The sequence below is a fragment of the Megascapheus bottae genome, chromosome X (assembly GCF_031878675.1).
Source record: "Megascapheus bottae isolate mThoBot1 chromosome X, mThoBot2.hap1, whole genome shotgun sequence".
NCBI lineage: Eukaryota > Metazoa > Chordata > Mammalia > Rodentia > Geomyidae > Megascapheus > Megascapheus bottae.
In genome coordinates this window covers 84,624,358-84,648,678 of record NC_143547.1, presented here as the reverse complement: position 1 = coordinate 84,648,678, position 24,321 = coordinate 84,624,358, and the positions used below count along the sequence as shown (strand labels likewise).

Sequence of the window (24,321 nt, the reverse complement as noted above, 5' to 3'; positions counted from 1 at the left end):
CCAGCCCTACAAACTTGCTTTTAACAGAGCCAAGACCATCTAAATGGAAAATAGGTACAGTTGGGAAGGTAACAATTGAGTGGAAATTAACAATAGTACCGATCTTTATTAAAAATTAACCACTTTTGGTATTTTTGCTTTATCTGGTTTAGAGACATCTGCTCTGGATTATGGCCCTCAGGGCAAACTTCTCTCTCTCTCTCTCTCTCTCTCTCTCTCTCTCTCTCTCTCTCTCTCTCTCTCTCTCTCTCTCTCTCTCTCCCTCCCTCCCTCCCTCCCTCCCTCCCTCTCTCTCTCTCTGTCTCTCTGTCTCTCTCTGTCTCTCTCTCCCTCCCCCTCCCTCCCTCCCTTCCTCCCTCCCCTCCTTCCTCCCCTTCCCTCCCTCCCTTCCTTCCTTCCTTCCTCCCTTCCTTCCTTCCTTCCTTCCTTCCTTCCTTCCTTCCTTCCTCCTCTATCATGGGGCTTGAACTCTGGACCTGGGTGCTGTCCCTGGGCTCTTCACCTCAAGGTACAGCCCTACCACTTGAGCCACAGCACCACTTCCAGTTTTCTAGTGGATAATTGGAGTCTAATGGACTTCAGTGCCTGGGCTAGCTTTGAACTTCAATCCTCAGATCGCAGCCTCCTGATTATCTAGGATTACAGACAAGAGCCACCACGCCTGGCTGACAATATTTCTTGAAGTGTTCCACAGAGCCAAGGAGTTTGTAACCACCATCATCAGCATAGACTCCTGTGGGATTGTCAGGACTTTATCTGGACAAGTGCCCATCTCCCCACAAACAATTTTTTAATTAAAGAATTTATTATCGTTGATTTTTACATCAGATTTTAAATGACAAGTTTAACAAACAAGTGTTCAAGAAGGGAATCTCTATTTACAATCACTGGAACTTAGTATTTAGAATTTAATCAAAATTAGGCTAAGGGTTTGTATGTCGTAGAAACATATTAATTTATGAAATAAAACATTATGTCTATAGAGTCATAGGTTTTTATGTCTATATAGTTATGTTTATATTTCCATTACCGTGTCCATAGCATTGGGTATGCAGTTATTGAGACCTCGCTCTTGTACTCTTTGGCTTTAATAGCCACATATTAAGGATACCATGCACTTTTTGTTCCTTTGATCTTGACTTGTCTCACTCAACATGATTCGCTCTAGATTCATCCACTTCCCTGGGAATGCCATTATTTTATCTTGTCTGTTGGCTATGTAGAATTCTGTTGTGTATATATACCACATTTTCTGTATCCATTCATCTGCAGTAGGGCGTCTGGATTGTTTCCATCGCCTGGCTATTGTGAATAGTGCAGAGATGAACATAGCTGAACAGGTGTCCTTTTTTTGTTTTTGTTTTTCTTCATATATTTTATTGTAATTAATAGAAGGGTTACATTATATTTGCCATATAGAAGGTGCATTACTTCACATACATTGATACCCTTTCTCATGTCTTGGTCCTGATTTCCCTCCCCCCACCCCCACCCCTTATATTGTTTTCCCTCTTTCCCTATCCAATTTCAAATAACCAAATACAAATACATCCAATATATCAGATAACTAAGTGAAATACTGTAACAATATGAGATAACCAAGGGACAGCAAAAGAGATGAGACATAACATAGTACATTAAGGACACCAATCACTCATTATATGGTTTTGTTTCCTTATCCTTAAGTTCCTTACTTTTAGTGTCGTACTATTTGGCCTAATGTCTCTAGATTTTGTTCTATTGTAAATCTCTGCTAGAGAGCCCAAGGTTTCTACTGATTATGACAAATGAGGGTGACTATTGGGCCTATGTTCCTTTGAGTCTGGCTTACTTCACTTAATATGAGTTTTTCTAAGTCTTTCCATTTCCTTAAAAATGGGGAGATGTCGTTCCTTCTGACAGCAGAATAGAATTCCATTGTGTATAAATACCACATCTTGTTGATCCACTCAGGAACTGAGGGGCATCTGGGTTGGTTCCATATCTTTGCTATGGTAAACAGTGCTGCAATAAACATCATTGTGCTAGTGGATTTAGTATGTCCTTGTTTCTGGATGATTGGGTAAATGTCAAGTAGTGGACTTGCTGGGTCATAGGGGAATTCAATGTTTAGTCTTTTGAGGAACAGCCATACTGCTTTCCATAGTGGTTGAATGGAGTTTGCACTCCCACCAACAGTGTAGTAGTGATACCTCTTGGCCACATCCCCTCCAGCATCTGCTGTTATTAGTTTTCTTGATCCTGGCCATTCTAACTGGAGTGAGGTGGAATCTTAGAGTTGTTTTGATTTGCATTTCTTTTATGACCAGAGATGTTGAGCATTTCTTCATATGTCTATAGGCCATTCTCATTTCTTCTTCAGAGAAGATTCTCTTTAAGTCTTTGGCCCATCTTTTAATGGGATGGTTGTTTCTTTGGAGATCAGTTCTGGAGTGATTCAATATTTTGAGCTGTTGATATATTTTAGATATGAGGCCTTTGTCCGTTGTATGATTAGTGAAGACCTTCTCCCACTCTGTAGGCTTCCTAATTAATTTACTAGCTATGTCCTTTGCCATACAGAAGCTCTGCAGTTGAATGCAGTCCCACTTATCCAGCCTTTCTCTGATTTGTTGTGTTTCTTGGTCCTTGTTGAGAAAGTTTTGACCTGTGCCAAGGAGGGCGAGTATGTCTCCTATATTTTCAGTGTGCCAGCTTTTACCTCGATGTCTTTGATCCATTTGGAGTTAATTCTAGTGCAGGGTGACAAAGAAGGTTCCAACTTTAGTTTTCTGCAGGAGCTTAACCAGTTCTGCCAGCACCACTTGTTGAAGAGGCTGTCTTTCTTCCATTCTATTTTTTTTTTTGCTCCCTTGTCAAAGATTAGGTAGCCATAGGTCTTTGGTTTAATATCTGGGTCCTCAGTTCTATTCCATTGGACTTCAGGCCTGTTCTTGTGCCAGTACCAAGCTGTTTTGATTATTATAGCTCTGTAATAGAGTCTAAAGTTTGGCTTTGAAATTCCTCCTCCACTGTTCTTTCTGCTGAGAAGTGTTTTTTTGCTATATGGGGTCTTTTATTTTTCCATATGAAATTTTGGATTGCCTCTTCTATTTCTTTAAAGAATGACATTGGAATATTGATGGGTATTGCGTTGAATTTGTAGATAGCCCTTGGCAAGACTGTCATTTTCACGATGTTTATTCTTCCAATCCAGGAGCATGGGAGGTTTTTCTATTTCCTCAGTTCTGCTTTAATTTCCTTTTTCAGGGTTTTAAAGTTTTCATCAAAAAGGTCCTTTGCATTCTTAGTTAATTCCTAGGTACTTTATTTTCTTTGAGACTATTGTGAAAGGAGTTGCTTTCCTGATTGTTGCCTCATTCCTCTCACTGTAGGCATAGAGGAAGGCAGTTAATTTTTGAGTTAATCTTATATCCTGCTACCTTTCCAAAGTTTTGAATCAGCTCAAGGAGCTTGGGAGTGGAGTCTATAGGGTACTATGTTATCTCTCATCTCTTTTGCTGTCCCTTAGTTATCTCATATTGTTTTTGTTTTATTTTAGCCTCAGCACCACTTCTGTTTTTTTTTTCTATGTATATGGTACCGAGGAATTGAACCCTGGTCTTGGTACATGCTAGGCAAGCACTTTACCACTAGGCCAAACTCCCCGCACCACAAACAAAATGTTGTCCAAATGGAAACTCACTCACAGCAGAGCATACTTTAGTCCTGTACTTGGTTATTTCATTTTCTGTGGAATCACACTGCTAACATATTCCAGTGCCCATATTTTGATTTTCAAGGGCAGCTGTGCAATCTGCAACTCCATGGCCAGATTTTCTACAATGGAAGCATATCATTGTGTTTTTCTCTACTGCTTGCCTTTTTTTCCATCATCTTCCTTCCCTATGATTGTTTTTCTTTAAAGGAACTACAATTTCTTCTCTTCCTTTCTGGCTATCTGTTGAGATTATCTCTCCATTGTGAGCCATCTGGGAGTTCTGGCTTAGGTATTCCACAAATCCATTCATATCTTCATTTAAGTACTCCTTTTTTCTTTAGTTCTTTTTATACTTGGCCTGGAGTTTATCATTTTTAAGGGCTTCAAGTTGTTGATATTTTGCAAAGTTTTGGCTCCTTCCTTCTAAGGATCCAGTCTTTGTGTCCCCCCTTGGTGTTACAGACAAAGGCCCCTTATTATTGGTGGTACTAACTCTTGCACATCTGGTTATGATGTCATCAGGTGTTCCTCTACCATTGGGCATGAAGTCTCCAGAGAAGCCCAGCTCTCCCCTATTTCCTTTCTTTAAAGTCTGGATTCTGTTTTTACTGCCCCTATTTTGTGCCCTAAAATACAAGGGGTGGAATCAGGCATTCTTTCCCAGGAAAAAGATTTAGTCTTTCTGTATGAAGTATGAAATTACAGGTACTTTTTTTTTTGTTTTTTTCGTTTTTTTTTTTTTGCCAGTCCTGGGCTTGAGCTCAGGGCCTGAGCACTGTCCTTGGACTTTCTCAAGGCTAGAGCTCTACCACTTGAGCCTCAGCACCACTTCCGGCTTTTTTCTATGTATGTGGTACCAAGGAATCGAACCCGGGTCTTCATGCATGCTAGGCAAGCACTTTAACCACTAGGCCAAACTCCCGGCCTACAGGTACGTTTTTAATAGTTGCTCTTTACAGCTTGAGGCAACTGTCTTGCATTACTAATGTATGGACAATTTTCTTTAAATCCTTAAATCAAGTGTTTTATTTAACTTATCAAGCTTATCAGGATTTTGTTTGATCTTCTCCATAGTGCGAGTGATATTTTGAATGTTACAACAACCTGGAGTCTATGTCATAATTTCTATTTGATTGTGATAGATTCTCCTTCATTATATCCCATGTCATAACATTTGATAATACTCTATTCATGACTTTGTGCCTATGCTTATGATAGCTATTAGTCCATAATTTTTGGTGCATTATCTTAGTCAGATTTGAATATTAAGAGTTTATTACCTGAGTGAACTGAGTTGCAAACATTTCTTTCTAGTGTCTTTTCTGGACTAGTTTATGTAAATTTAGTGTAATTTATTTTTAAATTGATCCATTTGAACTGGGTGCTGGTGATTCAACCCTATTATCCTAGTTACTCAGGAGGCTGAGATCTGAGGATCATTGTTCAAAGTCAGTTCCAGCAGGAAAGCCTATGAGATGCTAATCTCCAATTAAGTCCCAGAAAATGGAAATGGTGCTATGGCTCAATGTAATAGAGCTCTAACCTTGAGCAAAAGAACTCAGAGAGAGTACAGGCCCTGAGTTCAAGCCTCATGACCACCAAAATAAACAAATATATAGATATGATGTCTTTTAATTACAAAAGTAATGAAATTTAATATTTTTATATCCATTCTGATATTTTTCTTTTTAGAATGAGCATGTATTTTCTTTATATAAACTAGCATAGTTCATTGTGACATTTCCATTCAAACGTATTCTATACCCCCATCAAACTCATTCTCAATTTTTCATCCCTCTCCATCTTCCCTCTCTTCTTTCTTCTTAAAAGAATTTCAATCTGTGGATCATGGTTCAAAGCCAGCCTGAACACTATAAAGACTATGAAACTCCTATCTCCAATTAACCACCAGAAAAATGGAAGTGTTAGCGTGACTCGAGGGATAGGACGGTAGCTTGAGCTGAAGAGCTCAGAAATAGTGTCCAGGCCCAGAGTTCAAGTCCCATGATCGACAAAAAAGAAAAAAATAAAGAATTTCAACAGGATTTGTTTTCTATTTTTATTTGACTTTATTTACTCTCATTTAGCCTTCCCATGTCTCTCTCATATTCACCCCAAACAGACCCTGGTTTACTTTCCTGTCATTTATTTATTATTGTTTTTTTATTATTAATCATGCAAAGGATTTTCACCACGGTAATCCACACATACATATATTATTAAGTCAGATTAATATCATCTACTGTTCTCTCTTTTTCTGTCAGCACTACTCCACTATTATTGCTCAATAGCATTCAGTGGGTTTCCATATGCTATCTTATTTTAGCAGCATATATTGGCTATACAAGGAGAGTTTTATTGGAGTATTTCTGACATACCTTGTCAACTTTATGTTTAATTTATTATAAATTTTCTAAATGCCTAAAAAATATATAATGATGCCTCTACCTTAATTAGTGATAGTTAATCAACTTCAAGAGCTGTTAGTAATTGGTCAGCTCTGAAAAAATGTATAATTTTCAAGGCCCTCACTTTATATTTCATAGACAATGTTTCTTAATCTCCAGACAGTTATTATTTCATTTCACCATCCGTGTGGTCCATCCATCCAAAACTATTAAAATGGCACCAAAACCCTTTCCTCTTTATAAATGGCTACATTTCATTTCATGGTAGTGGAGTTTGAACTTGGGCCTCATATTTACTAGGCAGGTACTCTAGCACTGAGACACACTTCCTCCTTCAGAATACTATTATATTATTCTGGGCATTTTTTCTTTACTAATAAAGACCAATCAATTATCTTAAACCCATCAAATTGTACTAGAAAAATTGCCACATTTGTACTTTATAACATTCAGTGGTTCATTCTGGAGCTTTGCTACATAGTAGAATGATTATACTTAATGATTTGTTGTATATTTCAAAATAAATACCACAGAGAGTTTTGAATGTTGTATAACAAAGAAATTACAATGTTTTAGCGACATATATGTTAATTTTTCTGATTTTGTTATTATAAATATATACATATATTGTAATATTTTATTACATAGATCTGTGTAACTATCGATTTAAAATAAAATCTAACTACAAATTAATTTTAAGAGTAATATATAATTTTAAGAGTAATCAATGCAGCAATTTAGATTATTTAAAGATTCACCAAGAATCTATTACTAATATACGTGGTTGATTTAATATTTCAGAGTTCAAGGTTCATATGTATTTTCCTAAAATTCTGAATCATAGAACATAGAAATAGGAAGAAAGTTTATTTGAGAACAGTCTCAGTGTGCATTTTAAAATTGAGGAATTCTGAAGGCTCAAAAATAGCTGATGATAAAGTGCTTGCTTAGTATGCGCAGTGCCTTAGGTTTCATCCCTGACACTAAAACAATAAAGTGAATTAAATGAAAGGATTTGGTAATGACACACATGTATATTCATGATGCATATTTCATCCAAAGTTCCATTTTCTTCCTTGCTGTCATTTTAATGCATTTCCAATGGGTCCTTTCTTATATGTTTTGGTTTGGTCCTCTAATGTACAGAAATGTTTTGAATTAGTTGTACCCTGTAGGGCACATTTCTTTTTCTTTACTTAAAATTGCATTAAACCATATTTTCAAACTCCTACAGTTTATTTTTCATTGTGGAAGCAGTGATCCTCAGATCACAGCCTCCTGTGTAGCTAGGATTGAAGATGTGGGCCACCAGCTCCTGAATTCATTTCATCATATCTTTATTTGACTGTAAGCAATGGCACAATATTCAGTGGAAGGATTATTGTAATAATCTCCTTATCTTACTTAATTATCTTACTATTTTAATGCAATGAATTCTCCCAGTTTCTCAGTTCTGTATTGAAATACCTACATGTATGTAACCTCCTTTCATATTCTGTGTTGTTCAATTAAGTGAGACCCATAGAAGTGAAAATATTTATAAAGGAAAGCCCTTGATGTTTACAGACTTTACAATCAGGGACAGTCTGCTCAGTCTTATGGTGGTGATCAGTATTATTTGTGTGAGATGTTAAATTGGGCATAATAAAGACAAAATTTTTGTGAACTCAAGATCATTTTGTAACAGAAACAAGAAAACGAAGTTTCCAGAAGATTGGATTTGAAAAAATCCAGGATATAGAAACATTAAGCCATATAATAAATGATTGTTGTTCTTAAGGTACTATGCTATCTCTCATCTCTTTTGCTGTTCCTTGGTTATCTCATATTGTTACAGTATCTCACTTGGTTACCTGATGTATCGGATATATTTGTATTTGGTTATTTGAAATTGGATAGGGAATGGGGGAAAACAAGATGAAGGGTGGGGATGGAGGGGAGGGAAATGGGGAACAAGACATGTGAAAGGGTATCAATGTATGGGAATTAATGCACCATCTATCTGGCAAATATCATGTAACCCTTCTATTAATTACAATAAAAAATATATGAAAAAAAGAAAAAATCCAGGACAAAGAACAGGATGTGGTGAAGTGATATATATGTTAGATGAGGAATTGTGCAGTTGTACAACCTGTGCCAGTGAAGAATTAAACAAATCTAGAACAACTTAGAAAGTACTATTTTTGATGGTTCCAAAGCTTGAATTCAGCCTCAGGCTTGCTCAGCTGGTAGTCTACCATTTGAGCCATACCTCCATCCATGCTAGAGATGGAGTCTCATAAATTTTTCTACTCAGGTTAGCTTAGAACCATGAACTTCTGAATCACAGCCTCTGGTGAACTAAGATTATAAATATAGCCACCAGTACCTGGCTAAAATACCCTACTTCTGAGAGATCTGAGATATGACTACTTGAAAAGACCCATATTTTTCCAAAAAGTTATAGTTATGATAAATCAAAGATGCAAACACATCAGTTGCTTCTTAGGTTGTTGGGTAATATATTGTCTTATATTTAGAGGGAATAAAACGTATCTCAAAGACTGCGTACTATTCTTCAAATCTTTCATCTTCTTACCAAACAGACAAGTTTAAGTACTATATAAAATTGAAAACTCCATTTTATTTTTTAATAAGAAGAAAGAGGACACCCTAACCATCATTTTCAGAATGATTATTGAAATAATTCAAATATATACTGTTGTACCACTGGAACAGCCCTCTTCTAAGAAAATGCATACATTAAAATGTTTCATTTTCACTAACAAGCAGTTCTTCACATAAAGGAAAAATGTACAGAAAATATTTTCTTATTTAAGATATATTCGATTTTGAAATGAAGTCCTAACAATACCATTATTTCAAATTAATAAATAGTGGCACATTTCCTATGTCATCTTGTATGTCAGTTTATACTCTATTTTTCCTAATGTATATCTACATTATTAGAGTTTGCAAAGTTTAACAACCAAATTCCTTTCCCCTTCATAATTTTTTTGGCCAGTCTTGGGCTTAAGCTCAGGGCCTGAGGACTGTCCTTGAATTTTTTTCAAGGCTAGAACTCTACCACTTGAGCCTCAGCACCACTTCTGGCTTTTTCTAAGTATGTGTTACCAAGGAATTGAACCTGGGTCTTCTTGCATGCTAGGCAAGCACTCTACCACTAGGCCAAACTCCCGGCCCGCCCTTGCATATTTTTAACTGACACCATAGCTGAAAAGACACACATTTATTTATTTTTATTGCTCTGTAAAAAAGTTTGAATTGTGATCTTGTGTAGAAATCTTAGGGAAACAATCGTTCAGAAACAGGACATACTGAATTCACTAGCACAATGATGTTCATTGCAACACTATTTACCATAGCAAAGATATGGAACCAACACAGATGTGCTTCAGTTGATGAGTGGACCAACAAGATGTGGTATTTATACACAAGGGAATTCTATGCTGCAGTCAGAAAGAATGACATTGCCCCATTTGTAAGGAAATGGAAAGACTTAGAAAAAAATCATATTAAGTGAAATAAGCCAGAGGCTCACTGGTTTCCCTCATATATCCTAATCAGTAGAAACCTTGGGCTCTCCTAGCAGAGATTTACAATAGAACAAAACGTAGATTCATAAGGCCATATAGAATGAGGCTAAATGAAAGGACCTCCAAGATATAGAAACCAAAACCATATAATGAGTGTTTTCCTTAATGTACTATGTTATCTCTCATCTCTTTTGCTGTCCCTTGGTTATCTCATATTGTTACAGTAATTTCCTGGTTATCTGATATATTGTGTATATGCATATTTAGTTATTTGAAGTCAGATAGGGAAGTGAGGAAAACAAGATGAGTGGCTGAGGTAGGGGGAGGGAAATGGGGACCAAGACATGAAAATGTTATCAATATATGTGAAGTAATGCATCATCTGTCTGGTGAATATAACGTAACCCTTCTATTAATTAAAATAAAAATATATGAAAAAAGAAATAATTAGGGCTACTGAATTTTAAATGCCATTATAATGTGCCCCAGTGACTACATCCTAAATATTATTTATATTGTACGGGGACCTTGTCAATTGTTTTCAGGATTTCAGTTTAAATTCCAAAAATCATTTCCTTGAAATTAAATGAAAGCAATTAGTGATTTCAATATTTGGTTTATTAGGAAGAGTTAAAATCAAAGCTACATTTCATAATGAACATGTACAACTTTGCCAATATATAGTCCACTACCATTTTATTTTCTGTGACAAGTACTTTGTAAATGACTACAGATCACACCAAATTTGTCAAACAATATGCATTCTGATGTCAAGATACCTCAGCGATATAAATGATGACTTATTGCTAAACATAGTAGATGCCACCCATGTATTAGTCACACCTTCTTATAAATAAATATCTTAAGCTAACACTACATCAAATAAGCTTTAGTGTGCCTAAAGGGTGATGTAAATACATATGGATTGATATATAGCTTGAGTATGATCAAAGAACTGGGTGTGATACTAAATCCAATAGCATGCTTTGCACTATCTTTGAGGAATCAAAGTTAAAGGATGTTCAAATTAAAAACTATAATTAACTGAAGAGAGACTTAGTGGTATATATTTGTAATCCAGTTATTGGGAAGCAAAAATAAAAAGCTTTCAATTCAAGAATAGCCCACAAAAAACATTACCAAAACTTTTTCTCAAAAACCAGCTAGACATGATGATGTTTATCTGGAATCCCAGCTGTGGTGAGAAATAGGATGATCACTGAAGAATACTTATTGAGAAAAAAGCATGGTATATGCTCCAAGTGTTTAAGCTCCTATGTAGCATGATGGAAGTTCCCTGTTCAAATCTCAGTACTACTAAACCACTCATCCAATGAACAGGTTATAGACTTTCTTTGAAAGTTTAGAACTTAGTTCCAATTAATGCTATTCTTTAGTTCATCTTTAGCAATATCTGTTATAGTATGCGCTAGAATCCCAATCAGTAGAGTTTTCTTGATGACTCAGTGCCACAATACAAGAATATTGACACTATGCTTTGCTGAAGAAAAGGTATTGATCATATATTCTTGGTATTTTATCCTTTGAGAGTTGACTAAACACCAAGAACACCCAGTGAAAAAGAAAGTTCTAGAAATACCCAGAATTTCTAGAATTTCAGCGACTTGAAACCTGGAGCATTTCAACTCCTTCTACAAAACTGGAAGAGGGAAAAAGAGCCTTACCTTTGTGACACTGAATCCTAATAAAGAATTTCATTTACGACATTAATACTAAAATTTGTAACAAATTTGAAATTTTAACATGTTTAGCAATATTAATTCATATGTTGAAGTTACAAGTGATATCATTCATTTACTCTGAAAATATGAAATAGAAAACAATCATTAGCTCATTTCTACTCCCCTTAATGTTAATATTAAATGCACAGAAGACATCACATAACTATTTAGGCCAATCCTATCTCTGTCATAAAGGTAAAAGAACCAAACCTTGTAAGAACTCAGCCTCATAAAATCCGTGAATTTGAGAACACATGAGATTTGGGAAGGTAAAAGAGTATTTTATAGCCACATGGTATCTTCTTTAATTTTCTACTGTTTAATTTTCTAAAGTTTCAAAAGCAAAAATTAATACCTTTAGTCAAAGATATTAAAATCTAAGATGACCTCTACAAAAATAACTTATTCTAGGAGAGAAAATCCATTTAGTTCCAATTAGTCATTAATCACTTTAAACAAGTTGTTGACAGGTAGACATCTGGAAAACTCATGAGAGAAAGGCTATAATCAGATCAGTAAGTTTTTGTGAAATGGAGGAATAGATCTGAAGGAAAGATGAAGTGAAGATGTTATTTTAGAATCTTTCTCCAGTTGGGGATCAGCAAGTAGCTACTGGGATTCTGAACAAAACAATGGAAGAGATTTCCTGTGTTTATGTGTGTTCTTGTTTTGTGTATAAATACTGACAAATATGCTTAAGAAAGCAAGATTAAGAGAGTTAAGAGAAACAGAGAGACAGAAGCAGATAGAGACAAAGTGGTGAGTCCAGAAAAACAATTTTACCACTAATTACTGATTATAATTTACAGGAACTGGTAAATTATCATAGAAGAGCATTTTTGTTGGTTAATTATTTTAAATTTATTTATTGTTATTTTAGAAGTGATATAGAGGGGTTACAGTTATATAAGTCAGATGATGAGTACATTTGCTTCTGAATATTTTCACTCCTTCCCTCACTCGCTCCCAGTTTTTCTGTCCCATCCGCAGCCACAAGTTGTCCCATTCATTTTCAACATAGTGTCCAATAAGTATCACTGCCACATTTTTCACTCTTCATCCCACCATTCCTGCACCTCTCTTTACCCTGTTCATGTTAAGAAGATAAATGAATAAAGCAAAAATGATAACAAAAACAGGAACAAATGAGAAAATGAAACTTCTTGTTTCCATTTCCTAGAGTACATTTTGATAAATATTATTTTATACAACAATATTCATTTAGCTATTGAGCCTTTGTGAGCCCCTCCTATGCATATACTCCTTTGGTCTCATTGCGTGATTGTCTAGAATCCTGTGTAATTTATTATGTCCCAGTGTGTTTACTTGTAGATAGATAGGCAACATACTAGTTACCACAAATGAGAGAAACCATGCAACCAGTTTTTCCCTTGTTCTGGTTTACTTAATATAATTTTTCCCAAGTCTCTCCATTTCCTTATAAATGTTACACTATCGTAATGGAAACATAGAAATCCATTCTGTGTATATATACCACATTTTATTGATCCATTCATCCACTGAGGAGAATCTAGGTCTGTACCTTATCTTGACTATGGTAACAATTCTGTAATGAACATGGTTTTGCCAGTAGCTTGAATAACCTTCTTTGTGGTCTATTGGATAAATGCCTAAGAGTGTAATTGCTGGGTTCAGGGGAGTTCTGTGTTTAGTTCTGTGTAGAAGAATTTCTTTCTTTCCTTGAGGTGATTGTCTATATTTTTTCCAAATATTTTCATCTTCATTTATACATTTCTTTTAGTCAAAATTGTGTTCCATTTTAAGCAGTGTGACTTAGAGGGGCTATTAAATATATGTTCTTTAAACTTAAGTTATAGACTTGCTTAGTCAAATAAATTTATTCATGATTTATAAATTGTGTCTATATATGCATATTTCAGGAACTCTTTTCCTTGTTTATGCATGCTATGGACTTAATGCTAATTTTTCACAAACTTCTTTTTTCTTACCAATAAAATTGTTGACATTATAACAATAGCAGCCAAGAATGAGAAAATTGGGGCTTATTTGATATACTACACTCAGCTAGAAACTTTACTCACATTTTAAAATAAAATCACATAGATCGTTCACTTTTGCATTAGAAAGCTTTTACTGTTACAAAAGATAATAAAAAGTAGACAATAAAATATTATCCTTAGTGCCACCCTCTAATAATATGATCCTGTATTCCTACCATCATTAATTCCTCGGTGATAAATATGCTTACAGACATTTTCCTAAAAAATATGAGTGGCACTTGCTTTTGTTAAATGCCATGTATATATATATATATTATGAGAAATATGTTATTCATTTATATATGAATGATATAGACGAGGACACATTAGGTTAAGTTGAAGGACTCATAAAATAGAGCCAGGTACTCTTTTCAACTCAAAACCTTTCTCTTACATGATATACCATATTATTCTATGACAGAAATTTTTAAGGACTCATGATCCTCCATTAGCCAGTTAAATCTCTAACATTAAAACAAACACAATACAAGCAAGCTACTCAGTAAGGAGCTTTAGCATTTAAGGACCAGCACTACTAAATGAAAATGATTTGACCATATCAGTTGAAGGACCAATTTTTCAAAATGGTAGTTATATTGCAGGAAAAATCCTCTGTCTTCACATAATCCTCTTAAATATGAAGTTTTCTTTCAAATATGGAAATTTACCTCAGATGTAGTACCTCTTGTAGTACCAGAGTAAAAATTGTATGTTCTTAAAATCTCTAGAAATGACTTTTTCAAACGTACCTGGCATACTGCTCTCAAGCAACTCCTTCCTTTGTCCTTATTAAGTTCACTCACTTAACCTACTAGTTTTTTGGGGGCTAAACTAGGATCCGCTGGGGAATTTGATTATAACCCCTTAGGACATAAAGGGCAAAGATATCATTCTGCAAAAGAAAACCTGATAGCTTTTATCCTATATGGGTTTTATTTTCTGAGCTTGTTTTAATTCCCTGAAGTTAAAGAAAAAGACAAAGGGAAGAAATTCTATCTCTTGCTAGGAACCTAGGACTTATGTGGATTTCACTGGAATGATAGGGAATTCAGATGACAACTATAGTTTTCCATGCAGTGAATAAGCAGGATAGTTTGTACCCACAAATGGGTCAAACATATTGCATTCTGTGTTCCATCAAGTCCTGCCAAGTCTATGTTCTCATGGGTTTAGGTTTCAAAAGAAAGGGCTTGGAGGTTGTGCATTTCCTGGCATGGGGTATACCTCTTAGTGAAATGAAAGATACTTTGCAGACAAAAAGCTGGCATGAAACATACCTTTGATTTCACCAGCAAGCATGCCATATGTCACAAAATTCTATTGCTTCCTCCCTGTTATTTCATCTGAGTGCTTCTTTCCTGCACATGGCTCACGGGTGCAGTTAAGTAAAATAGATAGTACATTTAATTGATGTAAGTGACTTGCATTCAGCTGGGCTTAAGTTAGTTATTTTATAAATGAAGAGTTTGTCGAGTTCAATAGTCTTCATGGGAGGCAATACAATATAGTGAAAAGAATACTAGACCAAGAGTAGTGAAATCTATGTGCTTGTCCAAGTTTGGATGCCATCTTGCTAGGTGACCTTTGGCAAATACCTGAGTGTCTGTGTTTAGGAGAAATAATAATGTCCTAAACTGTCATGCCAGAAAGATGGCAGGATGTAAATGCTAGAAGTTGGAAAAAGTCTAAAGTGTTTTGTAATATATATGACTGTACTAATTTATATCTTTTAAATCACAAATAGATATGTACATGTCTACAAAAGACAGACAGGAAAACTAATATGGTGATGGAATAAACATGATAAATTCTCAATATAAAAAACAGAGAACATTTAAAAAGTGTAAAAACCATTCATAATCACATACAGAATGGTTAATTGCCATTAGACCTCTGACATTATTTTTCATCTTTTAATCAACTTAAATAATTGGTAATAAATCTCTATGTATATGTAAGGGGTACTCTTTTCTGATGACAAATTAATGGAAATTCACCACAGAAATTTAGTTAAAACTTAGTACCCTCATCACCTATAACCAGTATTAGTTCATTTTTATTATTAATTTCAATTTTGATTTCTCATTTAAAATTATATTTTAGTATTTTCCAACATCATTAACAATTTTCCAAAATGATTTTAATGTTTGACATAAGGCACATGATTAAATAGACCCAACACCTAGCTATCACATAAGTTTGGTGATTTTCAACTGTGGGATGATCTTCCTTCCTTCCCATACTTCCCCATTCCTTCAAGTTTCTTCACAGATCTTTGAAGTAAATCCAAAATTCCATATACCTTCACCCACAAAAGTTGATTATATCATTACAAGATATGTCTTCTAACTCTAATTACAGTAACCTATTGTATTTAAAAATTAACAGTGAAGGTTTAATGCGATTATATACTGTGTATATTATGATTTCCCACACCGTCTGATGTTTGTAATGTTTTCATTTATATCCAAATGTGAAGCCAAATGAAATACACACATTGAAATTGATCTTTCACTTAAATTTCTATATATCTCTTTTATTTGATTTTTTTTATCTTTTTGCCCTCCTTGGTGAAAAGCTGCATTTGTATTTTCTAAATGCTAGATTATACCATTTATATACTCATTGCATTATTTGATTATGGTACTTTTGTAAGATGGATGATAACTGTAGAATAATAGACACAACTAGTAGAAGTATAATGCATAATACATGTGCTTTTAAAAATTTTAGAAGACACAATAAAAACATTTTAAATGTGAAATTAATTTTATTAGTATCTGTTATTTGTCCAATAGCACCCTAAGATTATTATAATATTTGGTCAATCAAAAATCACATATAATAATTTACTTTGTGCAAAAATTTTTGAAATTGTAAGTATTGAAAGTTACTAATGTGTGACATTTCTATAAAATCCTGCCAATAAAAACATCAGTCATTTGGACAGAACTTCTGGCTGTGGTCTTTGGAGGTTACCAACAAACTGTACTTTCCAAAAAACAATTATACAGCTCAAAAATTGACACAACAACCATTTAGTAAATTTGGAAATCAATCAAAAGCCTACAGCAGTCCAAGAATCACTAATACTTGAATAAACTTTTGCACTCAGTGTAATAAAATGATAGTTTATATTATTTTCTTTTAGGACTTCTTGTGCTCCCCCTTGCACAATAATATTAGTTAAGGCTAAGGCTCTCACATGATAGAACAGTTCATAAGAATTGTGAGTGCACCATTACTGTCAATGATGGTTCACTGCATGTTTTGAAGTGCATGATGCCCAAACCTAATGTCATTGTTAACAGTAATCATGATCTCAGTGTTATGGTTTTGCAGCAAGACAACAGTTCTGATAATATGAAATGTTGGTTGTGTCTACAAAATGCATATTCTTTTTTTTTCCAGTCATGGTACCTGAATTCAGGGATTGGGCGGTGTCCCTGATCTCTTTTGCTCAAGGCTAGTACTCCACTACTTTGAGCCACAGCTCCACTTATGGTTTTCAGGTTGTTTACTTGGAGATAAGAGTTTCAGACATGCCAGCTTAACTTTGAACCACGGTCCTTAGATCTCAGTCACCTAAGCAACTAGAATTGCAGGTGGGAGCCACTCCTGCTTGGCATAAAAATGCATATTCATCGTTGAGGCTCTGGCTAGGTGCAAAAGACAAAGACCCAGAGAGGCCAAGTCAGCTTTTCATCTTCGGTCAACCTTGTGACCAATAGTTGCGCAAAGGAGACATGAAAAGGCCCACTTTCAAATAAAAACTGTAACAAGTTTAGAAATGATACACACCTTAAATGAGTCTCTATCCCACAAAATGTTTAATTGGCAAAGGACAGAACTCTTGAACTTTCACAATGTTTAGGCACAATCTTCAACAATTATTGACAGAACAGAGCTACAGGACACATGGCTGACACTTAGCAAATGAGGCTATAAAAAGTGTATATATAAAACAATAAAACTGACCAGAGATAGCAGCCACTTATCACAACTTATTTGGCTAAATCTACAAAATATATCAAAACATAAAAGTAAAAGCAAACTTTAGGGAGAAATAGAATTTAGATTTGGAATGTATTATCTAAATTGTGCAATTTTCTACAAAATAAATTAAGATATGCAAAGAAATAGGACAGCATGACATATTCAGAGTAAAAACAAGAGCAAAAATAGTCTGCATAAACTGTTTCTAAGTGTCTCCAGATGTTAAAATTAGCATAGAAAGATTGAAAACAACTACAAATACATTCAAGATAGTAAAATATACCATTTATGACTCAGTGGAAAGTGTGACAAATGAACAAATAATTTTTTGAGAAGTAAAAGAACAAATGGCAACTTCTATGGTTGAAATGTATAAAAATTAAAATGGAAAACCTACTGGATATACTCAATACCACAATACAGTCACCTGTCTGTAATCCTAACAACTCAGAAGGCTGAGGCTGAGAGTCCAGCTTCAAAGTCAGCCTGTGCAGACATAGCTGAGTGACTCTTTATCTCCAGATAATGAATATCCAAAAGTGAGCAATGAAGATGTGGCTTACATTGTAGTGTTAGCCTTGAGCAAATAGCAAATCAATGCCACAATGGCCTTATTTTAAGTACGAACAGCATACACACAGACACACAAGAAGGAAAATGAAACTATTAGTTAAGTTAAAGACTAATCTTTAGAGCTTATTCTCTCTGAAGAATACAGAAAGAAGAAAAGTTCAAAGAAAAACAAACTTGGTAACATGGAAAAAAACATCAAACACAGGACCATATAATGTGTAATGTGATCCTAAAATACAAAAGACAAAGAAAACAGCACAACATATAATATTACATTCAGAAATAATAGACATGAAATATTGCTGCATACTGCAACATGATGAATCTTAAAAGCACTGTGAAAAAAAGCTAGATGTAGAAAACCATATATTGTTGTGTGTCATACATATTGTTGGTTTTGTAGAATATTATAGGTTGAAATGTTCTATGCCTCCATGAAACCTCTTTTATACAACTAATATACACAAATAGACAAAGAAAATTATCTGAATAAAAAAGCTAAACAGAAAAAAAAAGAAAACCATATATTGCATGATACCACTTACAGAAAATCTCCAGAAGAGGTAAAAACATAAAGACACTAAGTATATTAGTGTTTGGTAAAAAGGGATGGGGTAGGGGAGGCATATCAGGAGTTAATATTTAATGGATATGGAAATGGAAATATTTTAAAAGAGGATAGTCGTAATGGTTTCTCAACTTTAAGTGAACCTCAAATCGTTGAATTTGTCATTGAATTTGACATTCAAGAGGGTGAGTTGTGTTTATGTTGTAAACTAACTGTAAAATAATTATACTTCATACCTGAGTATTTGTTTCTTAAGCCTGTAATTCTAGCTACTCAGGAAGCTGAGATTTGAGGATTATAGTTCAAAGCCAGTTATGGCAGGAAAGGCCATGAGTCTCATATCTTCAAGTAACCACCAAAATAAAAATTGAGCTGGAAGCAGAGTTCAATGGTAGAGCATTAACCTTGAGCCTGAAACAGAGCATCCAGGCCCTGAATTCAAGCCAGGAGACAAAAAAAGTATACTTAATAAAGAAATAATAAGCAAACTAACCACAAAACAATAATATCTAGTACTTTGTCACTCAAATATGGCTATGACTTTTGACATGCACATGCATTTTCTCAAAGGAATAGATAACCTAGTTTTGATATATTTTAATTGTAAAAATGACTAATAATGATAACTGAATAAATTATCTTAACATTTATGTGGTGTTTTAATACATAATCTTAGAGTCATCTACCAATATTTTGAGGGAGAAAGAGCATTTAACTTGTGCTGTGAAAATGTAAGAGAAGTAACTGGTTCATTCAGTGTCATATAGTAAATGACACAGTGGACCAAAGTACAGACTTTCTGACCCCAAGTTCTGTTGCATAATTTCAACTCTACTCTCAATGGTAGTAACCCACTTACAATTACCTTGTATTGCTCCCAGTTGGTGAATGTGAAAACTTAGATATTAGAAGAGGGAATCACAAAGACCAAAATACAGTAACATCTGTGCTATAGTTCTTACCAAGTATTTATTGAGAGGAGACTGAGGAAATCTAGTAAATTTCCTGCTCCTTACCTGAACTCATGCACAGATATGTATCAAACTGTTCACATATTGCTAATACCTTGTGTATTGTATCGTAGACTGACCTCCAGAGTTTTACAGACCAACCATTGTCTTCATATTTTCTCTGATTTTATCTATAGTACCTTAGGATGCTATGCTGACATTTTGCATAGCAAAATTTGAAATCATTGCCTGGTGCTTTTTGTCGGAAATGAGACTTGAACTCTGGGCCTGGTTGTTGTCCCTGAACTCTTCAGCTCAGAGCTACCACCCTATCCCTTGAGCCATAGTACCACTCCCAGTTTTATGGTGGTTAATTGTAGATAAGAGTCTCAAGGACATTAGTGCCTGGATTGGCTTGGGACAGTGATCCTCCCATCTCAGACTAGGATTACAGGCGAGAACCACCATGCCCTGTTGGCATTTGAGCCACGCAAGCTCCAAGATTTTTTCTCTGGTAAATTTAAAGATGGAGTCTTCTGGGGTTTTCAGCTTGCTATGAACCAATATCCTCAGAGTCTCAGCTTCCTAAAGAGTTAATCATTAGTACAGGCAGGAGCCACTAGTCTCTGGTTTTCCTGGACACCTTTAGGCCACATTGACCAATAAGCACATTTTTATTTGTTACATAAGAGAAACCAATTATCTTTCAGCTTCAGTAGCTTCCAGACACTACTTGAGCACTTTCTAAGTTGCCTCTGAAAATAGAAAGCCTTATGTGTTTTGTTCACTGTGGTTATAGCAGCTAATATTACACCTTATTTCTGGAAGTTTGTGAGTATTTATCACAAAGAGAAGAGTACTATGGAAATTTACCCATTAAATACTTAAATTTTCTGTGCCTCTTTTTTTCTTATTTGTAACTTGGGAAAATATATGTCATAAAAGTTTTGAAGATTCAATGTTATTATGAAGTTGTTACATAAAATAATACCTGCTTTTTACTATTGATAAAAATAACTATTATTAGTTATTACTAATATTAACTCATTATATTATTGTATAATATTAATTATTAGCAATAGTAATTATGCATAAGAAAAGTGATTATTTGAATATATACCAGATTTTTTCTCTAGTATTTGTTTTTAACTTTCAGTCTTTCTTTTCACGGGCCAGATGTGACAATACATGGCATTCATGATTATAGGTATTTTCCCTACATTATAGGCAGGAAATGGAGGCATACCAATTTGTCATAAAGCTGAATCTAGTATTTACATTTTAAGACTCTAATATAGGATTTTTAAAATAATACTGACCCTCTGCCTTTGCCATTTCCAAAGCAGAAAATCCCAAAAAGCATTGTTTATTTCTGTATCCACCTCAGCAATTAAGTCACTAAAGGTCTATATATTTGTAACATATGTTAGGTTAATTTGACTAGTTCCTCTGCAGTCTAACCTTTGGCATACTTGAAAATGTAATTCCAATAGTTAGCAGTGTAAATGCTACTATTTCCACTTGTTACTGCATGAAACTTGAGAAGGTTACTGATGCAGTGCCAAATTTTCTTAACTAATGCTAGAGATGGATAGCAACAAAGAACTTTGATTAATACTTGCTATTTGTAAACTATGGAAGATGGCATTTTGTGTGGTTATAACACTATATTTAAAGCCTATCAATTTTCAAGATACTATATTAAATTTGATACTACATTTTGTCTAAGTATTTAATGCTAATAATACTATGAAATTTACAAAACCCCAATGGATTTCATTGTAAGTAAAATGAATTGAATATGATTGTTTTCTTAAAGGAAATAAGTAGCTATTGTTCTTCTCTAAAGGATGACAAAACTTTTATATGTTGAGTTACGTTCAATTTTGTTGAAGATTATTCCCTTTATTAAGTGTTTAGATGATCTACATAATCCACACAAATGATATTGTGAAAGTAATAAGAGAAAAATAATTTTGAATTACTTTAGGAGGCTGTTACAATTTCAAAAAGGTGTGATGAAGATAGATGTCACTCCAATGCAAACATGAATTATTATTTGCAAATTACTAAGGAATAGAAATGTGCTATATATTTACACAATTTCAAAGAAGATTTCTTTCTCAACATGATTTTGGATGTTAATTTTGGAATCCACTAAGCAAATGCCATTTTCCTATATAATATAAAATAATATCATCAAAGTCAAAATATACTTAGATATTAGTCAAAAGAATTCTGTCCAGGTGCTGGGAGTTTGGCCTAGAGGGAGAGTGCTTGCCTAGCATGCACAAAAACCCAGGTTTGATTCCTCAGTACCACATACATAGAAAAAAGCTAGTAGTGGTGCTGAGACTCAAGTGGTAGAGCTCTAGCCTTGAGAAAGTCCAAGGACAGTGCTCAGGCCCTGAGCTCAAGGCTAGGACTGGCAAAAAAATAAAAGTTAAAAAAGAATTCTGTTCAAACTCCTGTGTATATGTATGTCTGTGTTCATCTGTGTGTGTAATGGAGAGTGAAAGAGACAGAGACAGAGAGACAGACACAGTGACAGATAGAATTCCATGGCAGACAGCAATAGAGAATACTAACTGAGGGAAATCTTTCAGTTCCCCCAAAAAGTTGTCTAGAATTTGTGCAGACTCAGAGCATCACCATCTTTGCCATGTATTACTTCTTTCCTCCTTTTAATTTTCTTCCATGATGCAATATTCCGGCCCATCCACCTGACTTTTAAGAAAAATAAAGTGAAAAAAAAACAGAAGCATCCAAAAGAAATAAGAATTTATAAAAAGAGATCTCAGATTACTCTTAAATTATAGAATTAAAAAACTCTCACATTCTCTTTCAAAGTGTTCTAAAGAGCCTGCCAAGATACCACAAGAATGTCAACTGTACCAGTTCTCACAAAGAATTCAGTCAGTTTTAGGAGAATTTTTTTCCAGGAGGAACCTTTTCTCATTCTATTGTAAAATTTCTAAAAATACTAAAACAGATAACAAGGTGAAATGTAACAATATGAGATAACCAAGGGTTATTTGAAATTGGATAGGGAAGGGGGAAATCAAGATAAGTGGGGGGAGGGTAGGAGGGAAATGGGGACCATGTCATAAGAAAGGGTATCAATGTTTGTGAAGTTATGCACCTTCTATCTGGTGAATATAATGTAACCCTTCTATTAATCACAATAAAAAATTAAAAAATACTAAAACAGCTTAATCAAATATGTATATATATATATATAAACCAAAGTAATAAGCAGAACTTTATTTCAACACTGAAAGGCTGTATCCTAAGTATAATAAAACACCTATGTAGCATGAAAGAAAATTAATAAAAAAGAAATCCCTTTATGGAGAAGACACATATTTAGTTCATAAAAATTCCAGCCTAAAATAATGTCCTAAAAATGATGTCTTATCCTTGTTTTTCTCCACTAAAATGTTATTGTATATATGTGACACAAATCAACACTGGCCAACTCTAATGGCAAAATCAAGCAAGTTTTGGCTTTATGCATCTATCTATGTAATCATCACTCAACCTGTCAATATTTTGGTGTTAAAGTTGAGCCTATGGAAAACTTGGAGAAAATCATATTAAGTGAAGTAAACCAGATTCAAAGGAACATAGGCTCAATGGTTTCCCTCATTCGCAATAATTAGTATACAGCTAGGACTCTGTTAGCAGAGGATTACAATAGTGCAAAACCTAGATACATAAGGTCATATAGGATGAGACTAAATGAAAGGAACTCTAGGATATGGAAACAAGAGTTTATCTTGTGAGACTGTTGTTTTTAATGTACTAGGATATTTCTCTTGTCTTTTTTTTGCCCTTTAGTTAATCTCATCTTCTTACTGTATCTGACTGAGTTATTGTATATATGTTTATTTGTTTATTTGAGATAGGGAAAGGAAGGGGGAGGAAAGAGGATGATTGGGAGTGGGTGGGGGGAGGGAAATGAGGACAAAAACATGCAAAGGGGTATCAATGTTTGAGAAGTAACACACCTACTACCTGGCGAATGTAACTGTAAACCCTCTATACATTATCCTGACAATAAAAAATAAAATAAAGTTGAGCCAATGCACAACACATTTGTGACTTACATAAAGATGATAAAAATATCCACTTAATAGTTTAATATTAACACATTGGTTTTGTAGAAATCTTTGGATTTAGTTGAGTTTGTAGTATTTTTTTTCTTCTTCCTTTCTGTTTCATTTAATTGTATTTTATTGTCAGCACAATGTATAGCAGGGTTACTGATACATCTTGTTTATATCCAGTCGATGACTACATGTCCTTTTATTATAATAGTCACCAAAGGACAAACATAAAAATGGCAAAGAGAAACAGATTATGAAAGATAGTTTCAGCACATAATGTAGCTAAAGGGTTAATCTGTAAGTTGTATAGCACTACTATAATTTAATTTTTAAGATATTTAAATTTTGCATTAGAGAAGTATATAAAAGCTGTGAATGGCTACACAAGAGAGGTTCTACAACTAGGAAATATGCAGAAAAATACTGAGTCTCCATTGAAGGAAATGAGAATTAAAAGAAGGTATCATTAATTTACTTAAATAGACATTAAAAGTGCTACTCAGTATTGGCAAGGGTACAATGAAAAAGAGTGCTTATGAACACTACTACAATCCCCTGAAGCCACAAAAATTTCAAATCTTTTGGTTCATTAATTCAACTTCTTGGAAGCTATCCTAAGGAAATAATTTTTAAAAATTGAAGATATTCATGGTACCTTTGAATGGCTTCAGTTATAGGTAAAGAGGGAGGAATATAAATATTCAACAATAGGGGA

General features: G+C 34.3%; 1 protein-coding gene and 1 pseudogene across 1 annotated transcript in view; one reads left to right on the top strand and one right to left on the bottom strand.

The window, feature by feature from the left end:
• Positions 1 to 24,321, top strand: part of LOC150041479 (teneurin-1-like) — a 464,851-nt gene that overhangs the window by 222,776 nt on the left and 217,754 nt on the right. The window lies entirely within an intron of this gene.
• LOC150041480 (zinc finger CCHC domain-containing protein 9 pseudogene) lies at positions 630 to 4,244 on the bottom strand (annotated as a pseudogene).